Source organism: Leptonychotes weddellii, chromosome 2 (assembly GCF_054177405.1).
Source record: "Leptonychotes weddellii isolate Sample4059 chromosome 2, ASM5417740v2, whole genome shotgun sequence".
NCBI lineage: Eukaryota > Metazoa > Chordata > Mammalia > Carnivora > Phocidae > Leptonychotes > Leptonychotes weddellii.
The window spans coordinates 59669528-59681250 of NC_138370.1; the positions used below are offsets into that span (position 1 = coordinate 59669528).

At 34.9% G+C, this 11723-nt stretch overlaps 1 long non-coding RNA gene across 1 annotated transcript; it reads left to right on the plus strand.

The window, feature by feature from the left end:
* The first annotated feature begins 1180 nt into the window (after positions 1-1180).
* On the plus strand, positions 1181-9745 carry LOC115940801 (uncharacterized). The gene is made up of 2 exons (XR_014143227.1): positions 1181-1493; positions 8516-9745. It is a non-coding gene; the product is annotated as an uncharacterized LOC115940801 (long non-coding RNA).
* Positions 9746-11723: the final 1978 nt, after the last annotated feature.

An 11723-nucleotide genomic window follows, 5' to 3' on the forward strand; every position in this document is an offset into this window, starting at 1 on the left:
CAGGTTTTTCTTTTATATTTTTGTCTGGTTGGTCCTTTCTATTTTTATTATTTTTTTTATTTTTACTGAATTTTATTGAACTTTGGAAACCAATATTTTTGCTAATGTCACTTTGATTCTTATTTTGACATTTCAGAAAAATGGCAAGATTTCTAAATGCTAAGTTATTCCACATCTCAACCCCTTTATATATGCTAGATGGATTATTTAGGAATTTCTATTTATTGACTTTTAAAATAACTACTTTTACTCCTCCCAATATCATAACATTTATGAAGAAAAGCAAAATTTAGATAATAACTAGCAATGTCTTTCTGATTCTGGGCATATCTGATTGTATTTTCTCCAACTTTAGTAATGATGCAACAATTTTATACAAAACAGAGACCCATTTCTATTATACTTCTTTCAACAAAGTGCTATAACTAAAAAGAATCTCTTCTTATAGTTTTGTGTGCCAAGGCATCTATGTATCTGAAAGCAATAAGTGGATCAAATAATTTCTTCATATTTCTATAGCCCCATTAATTTATGTAAGGTCACTTCTATAGCATATCTTCACACAGTTCCAGAAACAACAAAATTTATTGTATTGTTCTTCTATAATTCATTGAATCAGATACTCTCTAATCCATGAATCTTGAAATAACATTCAATATCATTAAATAAACCCCACAATGAGGAATATGAGGTTCAGGCAATTTAAGAGATTTGTCCAAAATCAATTAGTTAGTGATCGAAATTGGATTAAAAATCAGTTTTTCTGATGCAAAATATAAGGTTCTTTCTTCTCCAAAACACCATATTCTGAATTTGCCATTTCAATAACTTCTAATGAAATGTAGAGTTAAATATGACTAATATGTAGAGGTTGTAAGTCTATGAACTCAGGACTAACTTAAGTATCAAAGAGTTATAGCTATATAGCAGAAAAAAATTTTATTAGTATTGGTTAGTTTGATGTAAACACTATTTGTAATTAGAGCTAAATGTACTTTGACAGGTATATTCAAAAACTGTAATAACTAAACATTGCCAATCATTGCTTTCATAGTTATGGGGTTTTGATCCATTGTATCTCAGTTCCAAATCCATCCTTCTATAGGGGCTTCTAAAGCTGTAGCTGGAACTCCGCAGGTTACACTTCATAGACTTCTTCACCAGCAACTTCCCATTTGTTTTGGCAAAAAGGAGGAACTAGAGGGAGGTTGGAAGATGGGAGAGGGGAGGAGGGACTTTTTCATTACTGTTTGTTTGCAGTGCCTGTCACCATCACGCCAGCAAGTGGCAGATGGTTTCAGCATTCAGCCTTTTCCGCTTCCCTCTTCCTGCTTGGCGGGCTCAGCTGCAGTCAGGAAGCGCGCTGCCCAGGGGTCTGCCTCCAGCTTCCGATTACCCTGCTCTCTTCCCTTTACTCCCCAGCCCCACGGTGGGAGCTACTTCCTGCTCCAACTCCTTGTCGGTTCCCTTTGCTCCTAAATAGCCGGCTACGCGTGAGTAGTAAAATCCCTATATTAAATCCTCCTGTTTGAAAATTTCTGACGCCTGACACATCAGGTTATCCACATCAAGAAGACTTGACATCTGTTTGTCAATATTATTGGGAATTTTGTACTTTTAAATTCAGAATTCTCTACCATTGGAAAATTCTGTACCATTTTATCAGAGTTCGAAAGAGAGAAAATTGGAAGACTTAATGTCTAAATGTCTACCTTCCTTGGAATAAATAGACATCATTAAATAACTAATAATGAAAAATAACAGATCTTATGCCAGAATTAGATTTTAAAGCGAATGTGCAAAACAGAAATAAGGTTCAAATTATCTTTGAAAATCCCTAAATGGTTCATGAGTGTATCACATGTAGTTCTGTGTAAAGTACTATATTTAAAATATTTATATAAAATGTCTATAAAATGCACAGTATATTTTTAATAGCACTCAATACAAAATATAAATGATTGCTTTTGTTTTTAAAAATTTACTGATGAGTATTTATAGCTTATATTTAAACAGTGCAGCACAGTTAGGTATTTGTGGAATTGTGAGGGGATATAAAAATTAAAATGTTATTATGTTTCCTAGGTTATAAGCTTTGGAATCCAAGAAGTATAAGTTAGCTAGCCAAGTTTTAGTTGTCTATAAATATGACACTTCAAAAATGCTCATATAAGCATAGAAGTACTTCAGCTAATTAGAAATGATTTAATATACTTCCTGCAGTATTGTATTTTTTAAGAATTCCTAGGAAGATTTAGTAACTAGAGTGAATAAAATAAATGCTTATAATTTTTTGTTAATTCATAAACAGGATATAATATTACTCAGAAAATACTTATAAAAATCTTTCTATTTTCAAAACTGTTGTTTTTAACTTTTTGCAGAAAGTAGTTCTCATCATATTGATGCATTATATCATAAAGATAGACAAAGAGTGTTGGATTTTTTAAATGCAACTTTCTATAGGTAGGAATCTTTTTATATATTCTTAAGTATAATGATTAGTTTTTTTTAATATAGTTAATTTTTATTCAGGTGAATTTTTGTGATTCCTGGAAATGTAATTTTATTGATAATTTTTATAAGCAGTTTTATATTCTCTTAGAATTTACATTACTATCAGTTCTGCTCTCCATACATTTATTCAATTATGTTATTCTCTATGCATTTATTTATGCATGTTATTTTGTACAATTTTAGAAAAACTATTTTCTCTAAAAGTATAAACAATTATGGCAAATGGCTCACTTGTTTAATTATACAAAACAACTTGGAAAATTATAAACATATCATAACAGTATAAATTTATAATTTTCAATTACTAAAATGTATTTCTTTTATTATTTTTTTATTAAAGTGCTTTACTATGATACTTTCACTGGTAAGACAGCAATGACTGTTCTATTATATTCCAGAAGTATGTGAATTATAATACAGCTACTGTCTTGGGTCATGAGCTGTGTGACAGTGAAGTGGATATTTGTGAGAATTATCAGCAGATTGTTCAGACCAAAAAATATTTTCTCACAAATATTCAAAAATTTTTTAAAAAGAGTGTTTATTTGCATCATCTTTATTGGTATTTGTAAAGTCTTTGCTGCTTTGTGTACTTTACTTTGTATAACCTTTGAATTAAAACTCCATCTGCTTAATTAATAAGTTTAGTCTTTAAAATTCACCAAGCTTCAGACTTTATTTTTTATTAAGGATCTTTCTTTGAGAGAGAGAGAGAGCGCGTGCGCGCACACGCACATGAGTGGGGGGAGGGGCAGAGAGCGAGGAAGAAGTAGAGAATCTCAAGGAGATTCTGCGCTGAGTGGAGATCCCAACAGACTTGATCTCACAACCCTGAAGATCATGACCTGAGCTGAAACCAAGAGTTGGGTGCTCAACCGACTGAGCCACCCAGGCTCCCCAAGCTTCAGACTTTTAAATATAGGGTTCCTGATTGAATTAGGAAGCTCTAGTTCAGCTAATAGTCTCCCCATTTATAGTTCTGGGCAAAATGAGACATAGATAAAATTTGAGCCTGTTTCCTCACATTCCCTTTCTAATACCTTACTCTCCATCCAAGTCATCCCAAAGTACCTGGCAACTTAGACTGTCCTCTTAGTACCCTGGCCAAGCCTGTCATCCATAGGTAGTGCTCTAGGCTCTAGTATGATCCTTCTGTCCCATATATTCCCAGTCACATTCTTTAAAACTCAAGTAACCTGTCACAGCTGGAGGTAAGCCATCTGATAAAAGAATTCATACCGTAGAATGTAAATGAAAACTACCTCAGGACTTTGCAACATAAAAACTGATGTTTGAAGACGATATGATTTGGGATAAAGTCATAGATTCCTAATGGTGAGATTTTAGTGCAGCGTGCCAACTGGAAACCAATGTGGGGAGGAGGTGATTGAGTTCTTATCATATATACATATGCTTTTTAATATCCTGTCTTTCAACTTTAGGAAATAGTATCAAATATAGCAAGAGGGAAAAGATCTCTGTGAGAATAAGTGAGTAAAAAGGAAAGGCCTCCTTGAAGGTCTACAAGCTTAAAAGTTTAAAATCTTTTATTTCACTTTAAATGATTTCTTCAATAATTCAGGTATACAAATTGTAATCTTGGAACTGAGGAATTTGAGCCAGAATAAAATTAAATTTAATTTCACTTCAAAGAAAGACATGGGCCATAGTCTTCATCACAAAATAATGTGATTATTTTTTATTTGGCCACCACAAAGTATGTTGTATTTTTAGCCGTTAAAGATGGAATTTTGGCATGACTTTATAAAGCTTGAGCCAGATTAGCTTATTTTATTTGGATCCCTGGTTTATCTCAAGAGTTGGAATTCAGGACCAGCCCATTTGTGAAACTTTCTAATTATCTTCAGAGCCTGAACTAAGCCCTATACATCTTTACAAGAACTGCTTATCTTAGAATCTTGGCTTTTTGTAAAGAAATGAATACTCATCTTCAAGAACAAATATGTAGAACATAATTATATTCAAATGATCTACCTAAGACTCACAGTAATAATTCTTATATTTGACATGTTAATAAATTTCATCATAAAACAATTTACTATTAATGTAAAAGGTGATGAAATATACAATATGTATGAAGTGAGATTTTTCTCAGTTTCAAAGGAGGCCACAGTGAGTGGTTCTGCAACTTTGAGAACTGAATTATTTTTTCTAATTGAATAATAATATAAATACCTTTGGATTGGTATATACAATAATTGGATAGGTTAATTTTTATCTTTATTTTTAAAATTGGGTTAACTGCATTACAATTTGCAGTTGCAAGTGTGGATATCTAGTTCCATTCCCAGAGAGCTGCCTCCTCTTATGTTGACCAAAGTATTTTCATGATTCAAAAAAGAGGCATATCACGATGAGCAGCACTTTGCCTGTGATTTTCTTTTGCTGAATTCCTTTTTACCAAGGGTTCCAATAAAATTAGGAAGGTTTCCAAATTTAAAAGATGTGTGAGTTCAAACAATTATAGCAAATGATTAACTTGTTTAATTAAACAAGACAACTTGGAAGATTATAAACATGTCATAATTATCCTTATCTATAAAGTAAATTTATAATGATTAATTGTTGTCTGGGTGTTGAATTTTAAAAAATAGTGTAGATAGAGTATTGACCTCTACATCTCAAAAATTAAACACATTTTAATATGATGTATTTCCAAAGAAATTAATATTTAAAAGCAGACAAAAAAAATGACCTCCTGATGGCACTGATGTGTCCTCATATGAAACCTTGGGTATCTTGTGAAAAGTGCAAATTGTGATGCAGTAGGTCTGGGATGGAGCCCAGGAATCTGCTTTTCTAATAAACCAGACAGCAGTGCCCGGTCCATGCAACACACTTGGAGTAGGAGGCTCTAGAGCAGTGTTATCAATACAACTTTCTGCAATGATGACAATATTCTAGGGGCGCCTGGGTGGCTCAGGTGGTTAAGCAATTTCCTTCGGCTCAGGTCATGATCCTGGAGTCCCAGGATCAAGTCCCGCGTCAGGCTCCCTGCTCAGCAGGGAGTCTGTTTCTCCCTCTGACCCTCCCCCCTCTCATGCTCTCTCTCTCACATTCTCTCTCTCAAATAAATAAATAAAATCTTTAAAAAAAAAAGAAAATATTCTATAACTTGTGCTTTCCATTATAAAAGACACAAGACAAATGAACTGCAAGTAAGCACTCAAAATGTGACAAGTAAAATTGAATTTCTTTATTTTAGCTAATCTAACTATAAATTGCCACATATGTCCTTGACTATCTCAGTGAATACCACTGCCCTAGTCTGCCTAAGAGTTCATACAATAGGGGCGCCTGGGTGGCTCAGTTGGTTAAGCGACTGCCTTCAGCTCAGGTCATGATCCTGGAGTCCCTGGATCGAGTCCCGCATCGGGCTCCCTGCTCAGCAGGGAGCCTCCTTCTCCCTCTGACCCTCCCCCCTCTCATGTGCTCTCTGTCTCTCTCATTCTCTCTGTCTCAAATAAATAAATAAAATCTTAAAAAAAAAAAAAAGAGTTCATACAATATCCCTGGATGTCAAACTTGGTGTCTGAAACCTGAAAGAAGGCAATTTGACAAATACATATGTGATGTTTCTGTATAATCAGCTTCTCTAATTAATGGCAAATCTTCTAAACTTGGAAACAAACAGACATTCTGAAGTACACTCTTAGAATGAAGTACATGGGCATTCTCACCAGGGATGACATTGCACCCAACAGTATGAAAATTGGTTCTGGGGTAGGGGGTGGGGGTGCAAAAATAGCATTTATGTATGGCAATGGTTGGTGGCCCCCAAAGCTCAACTTTACCTGACAAAATCTTATCCCTTAGTATTTAGTTTCTCTTGTTAGGAAGAATTTATATTTATTTATTTTTCTCTTTAGAGAGGCGATATGTAAAAAAGATTGAGAAACACATCTAAAATACCGTACCTGAATTTGAACCAATTAATTTAACAGGCCCCCAGATCACTCACCAAATGATGTAATTTCACTCTCTGTTAGAAAGTGTCCTAAATGTGACACTTTTAGGGGACTACTCTCTCTAAGGGGACTTGATTTCTTTAATAAAACTTGCGGAGCATTTCTCACTTTGCCTTTTAGGAAACAAAAAGATGAGAGGGACAGGGAAAAAATATGACAAGATCCGTTAACGATAAAATTGAAAGTCGGTTCTAAGTTTTTGACACTCAGATGTATTCGAGAAGCTTTAAGATCAGTACTAAATAGTCAAGAGACTTGCCTGAGACTTGGGCTTGGTATATTTGTGTTAGGAAGGCCACATGCTCTGCCAGTGCAAGCTCAAGCATGCTCAGAGAGAAGATTCTCATGTGGCAGAAACCTAAATGTGAAATACAATGAACTAGAATTTGAAGTCAGTGAGGTGCTGCGGCAAGGAGCAAAAGCTCCCATGCATCATGAATAGGGGATGTCGAAATTTCCATTCTTTCATTGTAATCGGTTAGCCTGTTGAATGATAATATTTTCCTAACTGTGGCCTTAAGGAATAATTTCTGGGATGGTGAAGATGCAGTTTATTCTACACAGATCACTTTCATCATGTTCTTATACCCCTAACAGAAATGGTGGCCTAGAATGAGTGGTGTGCTAGTAAATGTTTAACAACCAGCTCCGTAAGGGGGGAAACAATCCCTGATTTATAACATTTGCAGATTCCCATAAAATATTCCCACTCTATGTCTGACATGACATCCTTAATTATGCAATTGGAAAGAGATGTACAATATCACCAAATTCTATAGTAGTTCCACCATACAGACACAACAGACATAAATCGCCTCAAAAGAAGAGTGAAAGAATAATTGTGACAGGCAGTAATGTAATTAAAAAGTGATGACTTAATTATTTAATGCCTTTAATTTTAATGTAATTTATTGAATTGTAAGTTTATATAAATTTATATTTACTAATGGCTCTGCTTAACGACTCACTTACAGAATATCTAAGAATATTAACAATTGGCAGGTAGCAGCAGGCCCCAACACATGACTGCCTATGACAAGGAGGCAATGATTTGAGAACAGATTTACACTGCAATATCTGCAGGTCTATGTGACTTTGTTTTTCCCAAGGAAAAGGCTATACATAAGATTCAGAGTAGAGGCTTCACCGATCAATACATTTATTAGGTTGGCTTTTATAAGCACTTCCCTTAATATTGTATTTATTCCAGCAGAAAAAAATATGCAGTTATATCATATCTGTATATCATATATCTTAGCTTTTTACATTCTATATTTCTTTGGTTCTCAAAAAAAATTTTGATAGAAAAGTGGCTCAAACTATTCTCTGTATCATCAAATCTATTAATAGTTATATTCAAAGTAGAAGATTTAGTTTGCATAGCACACAGAAAAAAGGTATAAAATCATAATAGCACATGAGTTTTATATCACATTGTATAATTTAGAAAGTGTATAACTCACTGATACACCATACCATATATACCATAGATATTTCATTCAGATAAATTTTAAACACAAATTTTATATCCAGCCTTAGTATTGTTGTCTCATAGTGTGAAATTCATTTCAGTGCATATTTATTTAATGTTTACTGTGTGTAAGGAAATGTGTCATATTAAAGAGGAGGAACACTAATTATTTTGTCCCTTAGGCAGGTAGGAAAACAAGGGACATATTTCAGTCTGGTCTATCTTTTAAGAGCCTTGAGAACTAGAGATGTTAGGCCAGGGAGTTTTTATTTATGTGTTAAGACAAAAAAGAAAGTACAGTCTGTCTTCCTATTCCCCCCACACCAACCACCACTACTATTATTATCCAATAATGAAGATTTTTAATTATACCTCTGATAGCTAAGAATAGCAGTGGTGATCCAAAGGAAAGAGCCTAGGAAGGATTATCTTGATTCAAATTATAGAGAGATGACTAAGGAGTGAAAAGAAAACAGTATAGCAAAAGGAAGGGTTTTTTTGTTTTTTTTTTTTTTTTAAGATTTTATTTATTTGACAGAGACAGACACAGCGAGAGAAGGAACACAAGCAGGAGGAGTAGGAGAGGGAGAAGCAGGTTCCAGCGGAGCAGGGAGCCTGATGCGGGGCTCGATCCCAGGACCCTGGGATCATGACCTGAGCCGAAGGCAGACGCTTAACGACTGAGCCACCCAGGTGCCCCTAAAAGGAAGGTTTTGAAGATTGGAAGAAACTGTTGAAGGGGCAGCCTCATTCTTGAGGGTCTCTGGAGAGGTAAAAAGGTAAAGATTCGAATAAACTTAGGAAATTTCCCTTGGTCTTAGGTAATTTTTAGTAAACTCCTTATTACTCTGCATTTTTGTTTTGTTTTGTTTTGCAATTAGATACAGTTTTCTTTATATATGTTACCTCCCATTCATGCTTTGAGGGAAAAGCCAGGAAAGGAAGAAATCTGTAGTATAAGCATGTTATCTCTATCCTCCCTAATTATCATTATATCCATCAAACTCTAGATGTGACTCTCTATTTGGGTATCTGCAATCTGAAAATTTTTATTTCGGTAATTACCATTAAAAAGGATGCGAACTTTATTACACTGAGTTTGAAATACCTTAAGACCATTCTATTCTCGTGAAACTTACATTCTTAATAGTTTTTAAATCTTCAAATAGCCTAATCTTTTGGCCTCCTTCCTTTTATTCTCCATATAGCAATGGATTCAAAATCAGCTGGGAAAACGGTGGCTAAGCTGCTGACCAAACTACACCATACTTTAAAGCACACGTCAGCAGTTTTGCTTTGTCTTTTGCCCTAGACATCCCTTTATAGCTTTTCTGTTCTGATAATCTATTCCAGAGTTCCTGCTTACCTGTGAGATATTTCTGCAACGTATTTTGCAGCCTTTTCCATTCATTTGTTGAGCTCACAAAATCCCTGCTTAAAATATGACATTGGTGAAAGCTATGAAGAAAACAGCTATTGTTCAGACTGGAAATGTCTGTGGCCAAGAATAGCAATGATTTCTCTGGTGCCATTTCTATCATCAGTATCTTTATTCCTGGCAATTCAACATCAGCATTTGGAGATTTTATTGAACAAAGGAAAATTGAATTAATGAGCCAACAAAAATGATCAACATCAAAGACTGGATATCATTGGAAAAAACAAGCAAAAGAATGAATGTGTTCAATGATGTTAGTGCATGGCATGACTATTCTAAAGGATGTCACCTATCAACCTTTTGAATGAATAAACAAAACATAGGTTAAGAGCTGGTATTACAATCGCCTCTTCCAAGGATAGATTTGGACATGATCTCAGTGAATATATCACCAAGGCAGAGTGGAAGATTTTCCCTAATCTCTAAGACTTTAAACCCAAAGCCATTCCATTGAATCTTCCCAGTGTTCTAATACCTATTTAACTAATTCATTTATACTAGTTGTTGTAATTCTACATGCAAAGGATACAATAGTTCTAACTAGCATTAGCCAAAAGGAAATGTTGAAAAATGTATATTGTAATTCTACATTAGTGTACCTGCTTGGACTGTAACTCTGATAGTGATTATGGTCTGTAGTGAGGTAAGGGGTTGAAGACACAAGTATTTCTCAAGATTCTAGTGACCATAAAACTAAGATCCCCAGCCAGGACAAATAGTGCAACAAAAACAGACCTGTTAGATAGTTCTGACTAACACATAATATATGCATGATCTACCAAAAACAGGCATAACAAAGTGCACTTTTGAGTATTTAGTCCAGCCTACACCTGAGTCAAGATACTCTAAAAGGTAGTTCTGAGTGACTATTCAACCCTGTTGAAATATTATAGCTGGGTTAGTTGTCATAGTCAAATTAAATAGATTGTTGAGACCCTTTGGGGTTATGGCCTAAATAGGACTATTAATACTTGCCCCAATTCTGTCTTACTGCAGAAGCTTGACATAATTGTGTTGCAGGAAAAAAAGAAGCTTAAGAAATCAAAATAGCAAGGAATTAAATGGTGTACACAACTAAAATTTTAGGACCATTGTATTCTAATCCTAATCTTAAGTCTTTTCCTATTTGAAAGAATTTGAAACAATGTATATTTGTCACAGTTTTCTGTTGGATGAGGAGACTGTTGTCATCCTAAACTTAGTCTATGAAATGATGCATTTATAAAAAGTAACTGTTACAACCTGTGCTGAATATTCTGCAAAGCATTGAACGTATTATTAATTCTCTAGTTTCATTTTAAGAGTTAACTTTTTCTGGAGAAGAAATTTACACTTTACCCTCCAAATTTCCCTACTGTGACTTACATCCATCCAGAGAATGAATATTTTTAATATTTTTTTTTGAAGATTTTATTTATTTATTTGTCAGTGAGAGAGAGTGCACACAAGCAGGGGGAGCAGCAGGCAGAGGGAGAGGGAGACTCCTCCTGAGCGGGGAACCCGATGCGGGGCTCGATGCGAGGCTCGATCCCAGAACCCTGGCATCATGATCTGAGCTGAAGGCAGATGCTTAACTGACTGAGCCACCCAGGCGTCTCCAGAAAATTCCTGGATCCCCTCCCTGAAGATTCTGACTTGTAGCTCTGAGATGTGCACCCTGGGTGGTTTGGTTGTAAATGGTGCACAAAGCACTCTGCAAATACTGCATGTTGACCAGCCTGGTTGTAGAATGCATGCAACTCATTTTCAGCACACCTGCTGCTCTCCCTGATAGCAGGAATTACTCTGTAATGTGTGTATGTGTTAAAGAAATCACATTGGATATGTGATAAATCTGGTGTAATTTTGATAAGTATATAAATCAGTATGAGAAAAAAGTTTGCATCTTGGCCTCACCATTGATATTATTCTTTTTATCTTCGTTATCAAGTTCCAATGCCCAGCACATGAAAAAAAAAAGGAAGTTTGATGAATGTCGAAATATTTTTCATTTATAATTCTTTTCTACTCAAGATATTTTTTCTCATGTCTTTAGGAAAATACTAGAAAAAATATATAAAGATTATGTATTTTAATAAATCAACATCTGAAAATAAGGCACCTCCTTGTCAGGAAGTGTGTGTGTGTGTGTTTTAGGTAGAGAGAGAGAGATGAAAAAATGTGAGTAATCTTGGTTGAAACAACTGAACACACAGAAAATCATGCCTGAAGGCAATGCAGCTAGGAACAGTTCTCATATTCTACCATGGAACTGCATTCCCAAATGGAGGAAGACCATCAGCAAATGCTGGGTGCCGCAAAGTGTGGC